This window comes from Nanorana parkeri, unplaced genomic scaffold, assembly GCF_000935625.1.
Source record: "Nanorana parkeri isolate BGI_ZX_2015 unplaced genomic scaffold, ASM93562v1 scaffold1008, whole genome shotgun sequence".
NCBI lineage: Eukaryota > Metazoa > Chordata > Amphibia > Anura > Dicroglossidae > Nanorana > Nanorana parkeri.
Window position 1 is genome coordinate 257,797 of NW_017307276.1, and position 14,785 is coordinate 272,581.

A 14,785-nucleotide genomic window follows, 5' to 3' on the forward strand; every position below is an offset into this window, starting at 1 on the left:
GGGGGGGGGGCGAAAAATAATTTCTGCCCCGGGCGCCCATAACTCTTGTTACGCCACTGCTAGTAGCCACATCACAAAAGTTGATGGGGGCTACACTAGTCTATGCAGTGATGTAACTATAGCCATAGAAGCCGATGCGCCCTTTGGGTGGGAGAAGGGCCCCTTTAGGAAGGCTGTTGAGGCAAATTTGACTGTGAAATCTGTAGTCTACAAGAGCTGACATCAGATTTATGATAGACAGCATTTATATAACCATACAAAAATCCCTAATGATTCATATTATTACTTCTACAACTCTTGTGGTTTTTAATGCCAATAGAGCACTTATTTACACTTAGTCACTGAGATCTTAGATCTGATATGCCCAAAAAAATAGAGAGCTACTAAAGACAGAGTAGTTTGCTGGAAAAATTAAAGTTAAAAGTATATTCCTTGCACCACTGCTCTCTTTTGACAACTTATGTATTGATAGTATACGATCAATGACAGTATGATCCCAGTTTACACACTTCCAGGTCCCACAGAGAGGGCGCCAGAGCATCTATGAAAATTGCGTTATAGGGCCCCATGAACTGCCGTTACACCCCTAAATCTATAAGAATGCACAGACTGCTTGAAGCAGGTCAAATGCAGGTCAAAAGGAGGTCAACTGGCGGGTCAGAGGCACCTGTCAATATATTCTGAATAACCTCAGAAGTGTCTCAAACTGATGTCAAACTGATGCCATTGACATAAGTCCAAAACCACAAAGCCCTCCAAAGGATGCATTTAAGGTAGTTTAGGTGATTTCATGTAGTGTTCTTTTCCCTCTGCGTATGCATATTTTTGTGTACCATTGTTTTTAATGTTTACCTTTTTCTCCCTGAGTTTTCTTTTTGTGAAAAAAAAGGAAAATAATGAGACTAATAAGGGTTTTTTTTGGTACAAGAACAGGACCAGGATAGTTCAAAGACGTTTTCTAAAACCTCTGAAGCAATGAAAGCCCATCACACCCTTAAAGTGACACTAAAATCTTAAAAATGCATTTAAGTACCCTAACAATAAACAAAACTGTACCTTATTTGTTCATCACTCAGCTAAAGTAACCACCACTCCAAGCTCTCTCCTGTGAAAGACTTCAATTGCAATACAAATGAGTAAACTTAATGTGAGATTACAGTCCATTACAGGAGCTAGCTTGGAGTGGTGGCTACTTTACAACACACACAGGGACCATAGGGAAAACAAGTAGCCACCATCCAGAAGGAAGGACAGTGTCAGCACCAATTCAGAGATGATTTGAGGATCTACAGCTGAGGGATGCACAAATAAGCTACAGTTTTGTTAATAGTTAAGGTACTTGAATGAAAACATTCTGTGGAAATGAACACACTCAATTTTACTCATCTTTACTTATGTGTTATTAAGGTTGTACGGAAGACATAACAGTTCCATGATTATTTTGGTACTCCACCACCACCAAACCCCTGACAAATCCCTGAAGAGAACTTCAGAATTTGATTTGACAAAAACCCCAATCTGCTAGTGGGACAATGTTTGGGAGCAAATATGGATGTCATACACTTCACAAATCTTTATGTGCTGGATTTGGCTGTCCTTATTAATGGTGTGGCCTGGTAAGAAAAGATATTAACTATTTAATTAAATGCAACAGATAATTAAAACTCGCCTGGTCACTATAATATTGAACCGATACAAACAGCTAGGTACCAAATGATCGTTTGATGATTAAACGGTAGAAGTCCACTTCAGCATATACAAAAATGATAACAGCTTTTGTGAGAAGAATGTCCGAGTAGTTTAGAAACACTAAACAACTTATATTTGTTCAGGGTTTCCCGGAAATAAAAGGAAAAAGATGGCCCCAAGGTATCTTGAATTAGTAGCTCATCTAATTTCTCAGTCTGTTACTGTATATTCATGCCGTTTATGCTTCTAGTGAGATATGTGATAATAAATATAAAATACTGCAGTCATAAAAGCTGTTTGTACAATTGTCAATGTTTGTAGTGAAGTTACGATGTACAGTAGTTAAATCAGATTATAAAATAACATTTTCAGGCAGTTATTTAGACTGTTTAAACTAGAAGTTGCTCAGTGTGACCTGCATGTGTGTTCTGTTTTCTTAACTTCTTATTAAGCCATAGTCACAGCAAATATTTCCAGCCATTGGAATTATATTTATGGGATTATTGAACTGGTTCAAATACTGACTTGGTAATTTCTGCCACCTGTTCTAAGGAGATTATGGAATAACTATGTAGCAGATTTAGGCACCTGAGGCCATTTGTGTGATGCACCACTTGGTGAGCAGGCTGGACCCCAAAAGTAAATTACAGATGTTCCTCGCTTACCGACTTACCTGTTTTGCGACCACTCGCACTTACGACGGACCGCCGATCGACCTCCGACCTTGCGCGTCAACGTCAGTGCGCCGTGTCGCCGTCGGAAGTGGTGTCCTCCGATCTTCACTGCGGGTCCCGGTGAGTATTTTCATTGCCCGATGTACAGTACACTGTTCGGTACTGTACATCGGCAACGCTATACAGTACTGTACTAATGCAGTACAGTACTGTATAGAGTTCCTCACTTAACGACCAATCCGTTTAACGACCTAGTCGTAGGAACGAACTCGGTCGTTAAGTGAGGAATGCCTGTATACTCAAAAGAACACAGACATTCCACCTAAATAGTCACACTACCAATAAATTAGGCACTATCTTTATTAGTATCAAAAGTGTCTTTATTAGTATAAAAAATTACTGAAACATATGCATAGCAACCCTAATCCATAAAACCAGCTGAGAGGACATACCCCAACAACAATCCCTTCCTATGTACCAAGATTAATTGCTAACATGAACTTGATGACATGTAAAAGCTAGGAATGCATATGTTAATATATGACATGCATTCCGGAGGAAGAGGCACACTAAAGATGTGCAATAGGGTCTACATTTTGCCGAGCCTTGCTTCTGTAACCCCTATTTTACCATGCGGATAATTGGCTATAGAGTAGTCTTTTCCTAATAGCTTATAATGCACCAAGGGTTACTATTACACAAACATATCCATGGATGCAGAAGCAGCTCTAGACTTTGCGAGGCCTTAGGCGAAACTTAAACATGAGGCCCCACTCACAACTATAATGGGAAGTTGATGGCTGTGTGGGGTTTTAGGAGGCTGTGGGTCTGCTTTTTATTTTTTGTATTTTTAATTTAAATTTATTTAACTTTATTTATTTTTGCATTTTTACTTTTTATTTCTTTAACTTTTTAAAAACATTTTGCATTTTAGTTTATTTACCTTTATTTTTTAAACTTTTCTTTTTACTTTATTGCTGGGAGCAATAGCCAGCCCTGCTATTGGCTACTGCAATTTAAAAGAGCTAATAACAAGCTGGCTATTGCTGCCAGCTGCTGGAATGGGGACGATCACGGCTTACAGCAGAAGCAGAGGGGTGAGTAGACAACACGGGGGAAGGAAACACACAGACTGTCAACGATTTCATCTTACAGTCTGTAATCGGCTATCTGTCCCTTCTGACACAGATCGCTGCAACCAATTACAGCCTGTAAGGAGAAACCGCTGACAGTCTGTGAGTCTGCAGTGGGGAGAGTTATCTGCGGGGACGTGCTAACATTTCTCCACCCCTCCCAACAGCGCCCTTCGGAGGTGACAGGAATTCTTATATATATGTTTTGCCATTGTTCAGCTCTAAATGCTCCAAAATCAATTTTTTTTTCCTCTAGCCACAACTCCCAGATTGTGTTGCTTCTTATCCCATGCATTTGTGTGCTGTAGAAACTGAGATACAGACTTTGACAGCTCACTCCTCTTCATTCCCGACCATGATCTGCAAAGGAAAGGACTCTTGATTGACAGCTCTTATCTCACAATCTCTGACAACATGCGGAAATGTTAATCAAAGCTGTATTTGATTGTTTTTGTTATTTTGAAAAGCCTACATAAAGGAAGAGTAGTGGTAAAACAAAACACAGGTGAGTCTAACCAATCATTTTTGTGCATTAATTCTTCATGGCCCACAATACTGGCAGGGGAATGGCAGAGTCACAATAACCTGAAAACGAGCTGGGTCTTGAGGGACTGGTAAAACTTCTTAAAGGTAGTAACAAGTCCAAATGGAAAGATCATTTATATCCATGTTTAGAGGAGTGGTGTATATTAGTTTGCAGCCTAACATTTATTTAATCTCCAAAAGATCAGCCGCACAAAGACCAGGGTAAGTGTTGTTCAAGATTTATTAAAATGACTCCAAGCGGGGCGTGGCTTGGGCATGAAGGGGTGAGGACGTGCCTGTGAGAGCTCCCGTCCCGGCCGCTTACATATCCGCTGACATCCGAGCAGCTATGCACCGGAGAGGGTCAAAACCTAAACAGGGGAAGAAGAGATACTAACCCCAACTCCCGCGGACACCGAGGACCCGCAAAGGCGCCATCGACGCCTTCTTCGCAGATCGCGGCAGCGAGGACAGGGCCTCATCCAAGATGGCGCCGGACCGCGAGGATGCAGACCGGCCAGCCTGTGCAGATCGTGCTGGGCCCTCGTCCCCGGCTGGGGTAAGCGATACTACGGAGGGGAGTTCCCCGGGCACACACCGGCCACAGAGCCCGGCTGCTGATATGCTAGCAGGACATTGCTGAAATAAGGCAGGAGACTGCACACTTGGGGAACAGAGTGGAATCCCTGGAAGCCTTACAAGATGATTCATTGGTGGCCATGACCCTCCTTAGAGAACGCAGCTCCACACATGACAGGCAGATCGCTACCCTTTTGAACCAACTAGATGACTTAGAAAACCGCAGTCGCCGGTCAAACATAAGGATCAGGGGGCTCCCTGAAGCCACGAGGCCTAAGGACATTGTCCCCACATTGCAGGGCATCTTTCAGAGTATTTTAAGCCTGGATCCTGGAGACCCTATAGCGATAGACAGAGCACACCGCTCCTTGGGTCCACCCTCCCCTAATGTGGATCAACCTAGAGATGTGATTTGTAAACTACACAAATACTCTGTGAAGGAGGCCATTATGTCTATTATGAGGGATAGGCCCCAGTTGGAGTTTGATGGCGCTACGCTCCAATTTTTTCCGGACTTATCCAAACGCACGCTTATGCAACGGAAAGCACTGCGCCCTCTGTTGGACTCCCTTCGCAAGGCGCAGATCCCATACCGCTGGGGCTTCCCCTTCCGCCTGCTGGTCCGCAAGGAAGGCAAGACAGTATCCCTAACGGAAATGGGCGACCTCCCTGGCTTTTTGAAAGCTCTTGACCTCCCCAAGATTTCGCTGCCAGACTGGAACGTGTCTCCTGCAATACCGCTACCAGCTTGCCAACCCCCCTGGCAGACTGTTCCCTCTGGGCGGCCTGGAGGACGTGACCCACCTTCCCCAAGCCAGGGGGGCTCCTCAGAACCTCATTGAAGGCTTATTTTGAAAGCAGATGGTGACTCTGCCATGTTTTTGCACACCTGATTGCACCCTGGGGATCTCAGGACTCGCTTTGCTTTCAGCAACTCCCCCACGTGATATACCCCCACGGGTGCGCGGTACTCTGCGAACACGGTTCTTGTTTTTGAACTCATGCTGGCTTTTTCTACTCTGCTTCTGCCCGCACCCTTAAAGTTCTACTGAAGTTTTATTATCTCAGGATGTCTACTCCCACATAACTTACCTCCCCAGGAGGAACGCGCTACCCTAAGTTGGCTGGGACGGGTCGCACCCTCCCCTGTTATGCACTTTCACGTTACCCACATAGGATTGTCACCCTGAAGGGAGACGTGTCCTGGATGGGACTTTTTGTTTCCCCCTCCTGGGAGTCCCCGGTTTGGTGGCTCCTCGGACTAGGGAGGTACTACAGGTTGGCCTTATTGCCCAATGTTATCATTTTTTTCTGTGTTGGATTTGTATTGATTTACTTTTCCCTTTGTTCTTTGTACTTACCTTGTATGTGTATGTCCTATCTAGGCTCGCAATACGTTCCAGGCTCGGTGGCATCCGACCTTCTCCTTGTGATACTCTAACGGTACCGTGTCTGTGTTGAAGATATTATTGTATAATGTGCGGGGTCTCTGCTCTCCGAACAAGCGGAACAGACTGTGGAGGGAACTGAGTCACCTGGGAGCACAGGTAGTAATGTTGCAGGAAACTCATTTTCGTGATAATGCTGTACCCAAGCTGCCTACACATATGTACTCTGGTTGGTATATCAGTAACTCCCCCATACCCAAATCCTGCAGGGTTGCGATAGCTGTCCATAAGAGGTGCCCCTTCCAATTCCTTGACCAAGTGACAGACCCTAATTGCCGGTTCGTGTTTTTAAAGGGGTCCATTGAGGGCCAGATTTTCACATTTGCCACGGCATATGCTCCCAATACTCGTCAGCTAACGTTCCTGGACTCTTTGCTAGTCAAACTGACGGACTTCCAGGAGGGCCTGCTTGTACTGGGAGGGGGCTTTCATTTTAGTCCCAATCCAGTACTGGACACGTCCTCGGGCACGTCCGCACACTCCCTTGCGGCTCTGAGACATTTCCGCAAAGCCTTCTATGACAAGCACTTACTAGAGACCTGGAGGGTGACTCATGCATCAGATACAGACTACAGCTACTACTCCAAGACCCACGACTCTTATTCCCGGATAGATATGCTGTTTATCGATCAATACTAACTAGGTGCCTTGTGTGAGGCGACTATTAACCCCATTACTATATCTGATCACGCCTCTGTCTCTCTATCGATTTCATTGCCCCGGGTCCCCAGCACTTCGCGGACCTGGCGCCTCAATGAGAACCTGCTTGACGACCCAGAGGCGGCAGGTGTGACCTCAGAGACGCTGCGCCTTTACTTCTTAGAAAACACAGTGGGGGAAACCTCGGTAGGCTCAGTGTGGGAAGGGCACAAGGCAGTGGTCCGCAGAGTGCTGATTTCACAGGGTTCGAGACTGAACAAGGCTAGGAAGGCGGAGCTTGACTGCTTGATAACTTCAATTCGGGGAGCAGAGCAACGCCACAAGCGCACGGGTCTCCCCCAAGATGCCTAGGAATTGGTCACCCTCCGTAAAAATCTGACAGACTTCTTAGACCTCCAAATTAAAAAGAAACTATGATATGTCTCTCACCTGTATTATGAGCAAGGGAATAAATGTGGACGCCTGCTAGCTAGGGCATTGAGGAAGAGGCGAGAGCTGACCCACGTCCACAAACTTCAAACCCCCTCGGGGTCCCCGGTTTATAACTCCTTCAAGATAGCAGAAGCCTTCAGGGACTACTATGCTATACTACTATACATACACCCTACTATGCACCCAGAGGCACTATCCGCCAAAAAATCCCTTATTAGCAAATACCTGAAGGAAGCGGGCCTTAAGAAGCTTTCCCCCTCCATTGCGGCTGACTTGGATAGACCTATCACATCAGAAGAAGTGGAGGCTGTCATTAAAGCGTCACCCGGATGGCTTCTCGAAAGCTTACTACATGAAATACTTGCCCCTGCTCTCCCCACATTTATGTTTCTACTATAATGCCCTAGCCGAAGATGAGTCAGCACCCTCAGGGGCTTTGCTGGCTTATATCACGGTCCTACCAAAGGAGGGCAAAGACCCCTCTACCCCTCAAAGTTATAGGCCCATATCGCTCCTTAATACAGATTTGAAGTTTCTCTCCAAGATACTGGCTGACCGCCTGAAGGTCTTCATGCCCACTGTTATCCATCCAGACCAGACCGGTTTTATAATGGGGAGGGAGACTAGGGACAGCTCCCTTCGAGCGATCCAAGCGGTTCACTGGGCTACCCACCGTGCCTCTCATCCTCCTTTCCTCCTCCTGTCCACTGATGCTGAGAAAGCATTTGACATGGTGGATTGGACGTTTCTGAGGACGGTGCTGGAGACCCTGGGGCTTGGCCCCCTGATGCTGGGCTGGGTGGCCTCTCTCTACAGTGACCTATCGGCCCGCGTGAAGGTGAATGGTGCCCTTTCCAACCCCTTCAGAATTGGAAATGGCACCAGGCAGGGATGTCCTCTATAGGCCAGCCAGAGTTCTCTGATGTCCCTGGAGGAGATCAAAACCAAATATGGCGATTTCCCCTTGGCAGACTGGAGATATAGACAACTCACCCATTTCTTTGGAACGACTGCCAAGGGTATAAGGCACATGTCCTCCCTCACACCCTTTGAATCCCTATGTGCAGGATCTACATCCCCAGATCGACTGGTCTCATTCTTCTATGGCCTGCTTTTGTCCAAGCTCACAGGAGACAGACCAAGGTTCCTAGGGGAATGGGAAAGGGAGCTGGGACGGAATCTTTCAGATGACCAATGGCACTTGATATACCGCTTCACACACAAATCCTCTGTAGACTCCAAGATGCACGAAACCAACTACAAACTGCTGTCCCGTTGGTATCATACTCCGCTCTACCTGAGTGCCATATACCCGGGGACACCCTCGCTCTGTTGGAGGGGATGTGGGCAACCGGGTGGTCTCCTACATATTTGGTGGGAGTGCCCACTTGTACGGGGCTTCTGGCAAGATATTCGCGCACAAATTAAACTTATCACAACGATAGATATACCAGATGACCCCGTCCATATGCTGTTCCACCTCCCTTCCATGACCACGGGCTCCTATAGGAAGAGTGTCCTGCCTCATCTTTTGAATGCGGCAAGGAGACTTGTCCCCAGATACTGGAAACAGGCTAGGGTTCCGGGGAGATCTGAATGGGTGGCGCAGGTCATGCAAATCCAGGAAGCAGAGGAATGGGTGGCGAGGAACAACAATAAACATGACCGCTTCTACTCTAAATGGGCAACATGGCTGCACTATGTATCTCTACCGCCATGACGAGTGACCCAGTGAGGGCACCCAGGCACTGGCTTGATAGGCCATCCCCCGACTCTAGGCCTTCTGGGAGGGTTTCATCTCACGAACTGCCTAATAACATTGGATATCAATATGTAATGTTTTAGATACTAGGGGATAGGTTGATGCACGACAAACTAACACTCATAGTGGTGATGGAGACATCACCATCTTCACTGGAAATCGAGCCTATGCGATGGGACATGATGAGGCCGGGCGACAAACCCGCTTATTGTGTTACATTGTGGTTATGTATGTCATTGTATATCTGTGCTTTTTAGCTTTATTTATTTATTTTCAATTTTAATTTTTTTTGCTGTCAGGGTCTATGTTGGACCCACTTTAGTCCCTTAAATGTTCTTGTGTAAATGTGACTATTTGTGAAACGAGAAAAATAAAGATTATACAAAAAAAAAAAAATTGACTCCAAGCAAATTCCAAAAAGACATTCCAAGACTATTCACTAAATGTATTGAATGCACATTGGTGTATGTGAAAATGTCCCCTGAAAACACAGGGAAAAGAGAGGGGAAAAAAAGGGATAAAAAGTTCTGAGAGAAATAATGAGACAGAATTGTATAATCACATTTGTAAGGTTACAAGACACCCACCACAAGATCAAGCAACCTATGAGCAGAGCATGCGGAGAATATTGCTGTCTCCACACAGGAAGTACTCGCATTCAAAGTTTGTAGGGGTTTTTCCGGAAAAATGTAATACTTCACCAGAGTTGGATCCCGGAGTGAATCATGATTTACACATTTCGTCATGGGATTTGAATTTAGATACATCTATATTTACGGTATATGGTTCATTATGTTCTATTTACACTATTGTTATATCGCACAGGTCATGTATTTTTACACCACCTTGACCTCTTTCAGAAGTAATGACATAACATACAAAAAACATTTTTTATGGGTTTTGAAAAAAACGCAACATACAGTAATACCTTGGTTTACAAGTAACTTGGTTTGAGAGCGTTTTGCAAGACAAGCAAACATTTCTGAAAAATTTTGCTTTGATATACAAGCAAATGTTTTGCAAGAAGAGCAAAATTTTGTAGAAAAGCACCACCGAATAAGGCTGTAGATCCATGTACTGTACCCACACACTTTTCTGAAGAATTGTCCAGTGCAGCACCGCAAAACACATTTCCAGTGTTTTATTTTGCCACCAATAAATATGCAACCTTTGAAGAAACAAATCTCTAAACCACCTTCCTTCCCTGAAGGGTGCCTCAGCTGATCTCCATTATTTTCAATAAACCTTTTTACACATTTATTGTTTACACAATATATTTTAAACAGAACTTAACGTTATTACGATATTGACTTAATTTTAAGTGTGTTATGTAATTAACTTTAAGAGGTAATAGCCTCTAGTCTCTGTAAAGCTATATGAATTAATGGACAGAGCACCTGTGTGTCTGTGTGTGTGTGCGCGTTTACATCCTCCGATAATGTATCTACTCCAAATTGCTGTATAAAACTTAGCGTACAGAAAGTATAATGCAAATAAGGACCGATTAAGGGGGACCCAGCATTATAAACAGATAAAACACTTTTATTAATATGACATTTCACCTTAATATAATTACATAATGGTGTAGCTTGTGCCATTCTCTGATTCACATATTCATTGCACATCTTGTGTAGGCTGTATTTCATGGCTATTATATTTAATTACCCACAGAGTACATATACTTGCCACTGTATAACTGATATAATGTGACCAAAAAAATAGAAACTGTGCAGAAAGATGGATTGTCTTGTCAACTGAGCATTCTCTAATGTGGAGTAAACCATCAATATAGGGGACACTAGACATTTAATATAAAAAAAAACTAATTGACTAAATTAGGGTAATTTGATACCATATCTTATTAAAAGATAATTTATGTTTATTATGTTCTCACATAACATAACTTAAACAAATTGCTGCTTGTTGGCGATGTATGTCTCAAACCGGATCCCTCTTCCATGTCTTCTAGCAGTGTGGTCAAATCCGGCCAATTACGGTGAAGAGCCTTCTTCACCGTAAAATTCCTTTGGCCCCCTTGAGTTACTTATTGGGTCTTCCTCTAGAAGGGTTCCATAAATTTGAAAAAAAATTGGCATCCCATGTGTTGACAGCTGCACGCTGCCTTATAACCCTTCACTGAAAGCGCAGTACTCCACCAGACATGGACCACTATAGCAGAATAAAAGACATTCAAAAACTAGAATATATGACTGCTAGGCTGAATAACACCTTGACCTCTTATAGTAAGGTATGGGAAGCATTAGAGGAATTGGAGGATGTTAGCTGGATAGTAGAGGAGGTTGTGTTCCTGACCGCCCTTTGGAGGCCTTAGGGGGAGTCGGTACCTAGTTTCTACTTCTAGTTTTCTCTTCCTCTCTTCCTCATTTCTTTTCTGGCTTCCTTCCTTTGCATTTTTGTTTATGTAAGGTTTGGACTATATGCTATAATTTGTGGAATTCCTTTCTTCACGAAACAAACTATTGCATTTATCATATGCTACATGCATTGACAGTATTTGTGCATCTTGTTGCCTGTGAACTACTTATTTTTTCCTACATGAGTATTGCAATGTTTGTTTGACATTTTTTAGGATTGAATGCATCCACTTCCTTTTGCTATGGACTCGTTATTAATGTGGGTTCATTGTGCATTGTTTATTTTGTGTATTGTAGCGATGGCGTTGTCCTTTGTATTCTCTGTTTTTTTTCTTATTTACTAAATTAAAAAAATTGTTAATCATATATATATATATAAAAAAAAATAATTGCTGCTTTCATTTTAAAGAGCTTTATACTTGCTTAAAAATCCTGTTAGAAATGGGTTTTGTTCCTACCTGGAGATCCGATTAATTATAATTCCCCTCCTTCTATTTACACAACTGCTTGTGTGGTCCGATCCATGACCATATTCATACAGAGAAAAAAAGGGGTTAACTCGTCATAGAATAACGGGTTAGTAGTGGTCAATTTAAGGATCCGGACAAGTCAGTTGGTTACATGAAAAATAAATTTTATTGTAAAGGACATACAAGATAACACATTTGACTGCCAATCCTACCATAAAACCTTTTTAAAAAATGCAGACAATCATAAATTAGATGTGGATCGATCCTCATTCATATCTATCATTAATTTCACCGTAAGGGGTAAATAGCCGGTGTAGTTCCAGCGTTGTTACTTATCCCTCCGTGAAATAGCCCATGTACATATCGACTAACATAGGCTATCTGGATTGAAGATATATCCCAGGGTATGGGTAATCAAAAGGAAAGATTATCTTATGATTTCATTCTGTGAATTAAAGAAGAGGGTCAAGGTAGATTAGAGATGGTAACCAAGGCTTCGTACACTTGAAAAGGAATTATGTAATGTACCCAGACGGTGGTACTTGTTGATAAGATTGATCTTATGTAGCCATCTCCTAGTTTGATGGAGTATATTCTCAGTTGGTTTCAATTATTTTCCCTCTATGAATTTGTTTTTCTTTGAAGATTCCTTTGATTAGATGTTTAGCTGTGGGATTAAGTGTCCTTGATTTGGTATTGGCTTGAATTTAGCCATGTGTGCAATTAACCCCTTCCTCCTTCTTAGCCTTGGGATGTCGTAGTGAAAACACCAAGATATAATCAGTTTATCTGCTCAGATCGGGGGGGAAGGCGGGGTTGTTTCCCCTTGGACAGACTATTGCTGGACTATCTTCAATGTCACGCCTGACTTTAACCTTCTCTCTCTCAATGATATTGAATTTTGAGTGTAGAGGGTATAAGACTTCACTTCAGAGTGGTATTCAGACACTGTCCTTAACGGACATAAATAAAGGATTTTTTGTCACTCACGTTTACTGAGGTTTTCTTATAGTCCGGGCGGTTTGAAGACTTTTTCCTTCCTTTGGGGTCCAGTGATCCGTTTACATGTATAGATTTTCCACTTAATGAATCTTTGGATCGTCTCCTGGATATTCTAGGTGTAGTCTGTCCGTTGCTGAGAACCCCGAACCCCGATTGAAAAATTGGCAGAGTTCCCTGTTGTCAGGATCGTACGTCCACTTGCGGCATAGTAGTTATGTGTCTGGTTGTTGTCTGTCTGTCGACGCGTTTCACCCCTCCTACAATGCGGGGCTTCGTCAGGACATACTTTGAGGTCGGGGGAACTGGTTTTTAACCAATTAGGTCACGCCTCTTTCTTTCTTCTTGATCATTAGTTTAGATTGTGAAGGGTGGTTCCCCTTCCTCCAGGTGAGAAACCACTTGTTGGTTTCACTGGACAACACACAATAAAAATTTACATATATGGAGAGTGTTTCCCACATGGCCCTGGATATTCCAAGACTTCACTCTTTTCGTTACATCCTATCATGTGACGACATGTACATACTTGTCAGGATCGTTTAACCGCCTGTATGTGGAATCATTTCTGAAGTATGTGGGTCTATCGATATGTTTGGATAAATATACTATCTTATAAAAAGACGTTGAGATTGCATTCGTTGTTTAACCCTATGGGTAACATGGTGTTTAATCGGAAGATCCACATCTTCTCCCTCTGTTGGAGAATCTTATCAAAATCTCCCCTACAGGGTGAAATGTTTAATAAATAGATAATCTTGACTTTTAGTCCATCAGGGACCCCTTTGTGATGTTCCAAAAAGTGTAGGGCTAGGGGACTGTCTATTTCTCTTCTTTTAATATCATTTAGATGTTCGCCTATTCTTACTTTTAGTTGTCTTTTAGTTTTTCCCACATAGAACTTCTGGCATGGGCATTCAATTAGGTATATAACCTTACTTGAATTGCAGTTGTTGAAACAGTGCCTTCCGAGTTTCTAAAGGTTTTTGCTTTATCTATATATGGGCAGATCTGGCAACCCCCACAAGGGTACATGCCTTTCAGTCTTTTTTTGCAACTTAAGGGTGATTGTTTTGATGAGCAGGGTATATACTCAGAATTGACTAGACTATCTTTCAGATTTTTTGAACAGCGAGCTGTAAGTAGGGGTCTTGGGCCCACTATTTTGGATAGTGGTGGGCATAAATCAAATATGTGCCAATGTTTTGTAACTAAATATGGATCAAATTGAGAAAAATTAAGACAACTCCTTACAAAACTGAGAATATACTCCATCAAACTAGGAGATGGCTACATAAGATCAATCTTATCAACAAGTACCACCGTCTGGGTACATTACATAATTCCTTTTCAAGTGTACGAAGCCTTGGTTACCATCTCTAATCTACCTTGACCCTCTTCTTTAATTCACAGAATGAAATCATAAGATAATCTTTCCTTTTGATTACCCATACCCTGGGATATATCTTCAATCCAGATAGCCTATGTTAGTCGATATGTACATGGGCTATTTCACGGAGGGATAAGTAACAACGCTGGAACTACACCGGCTATTTACCCCTTACGGTGAAATTAATGATAGATATGAATGAGGATCGATCCACATCTAATTTATGATTGTCTGCATTTTTTAAAAAGGTTTTATGGTAGGATTGGCAGTCAAATGTGTTATCTTGTATGTCCTTTACAATAAAATTTATTTTTCATGTAACCAACTGACTTGTCCGGATCCTTAAATTGACCACTACTAACTCGTTCTATGACGAGTTAACCCCTTTTTTTCTTTGCTTAAAAATCCTACCTAGCGTTTCCCCATGTAATGTTGAGGAGGGGGCTATGTGAAGTTTTGTTTAATTTACCCCGTCTGTACTGTGCTGTCCCTGTGGACAAGGCATGAAATGGGGGGATTGGTTTTTATTAAAGCGAGAAGGCATGGACAGCAAGAAAAACATTCCAAAAAATTCTAACACTTAAAGTGACATTAAACCCTCAGATTTTTTTAACATAAAACAATAGTGTAATGTGTGCCTTACTGTAAT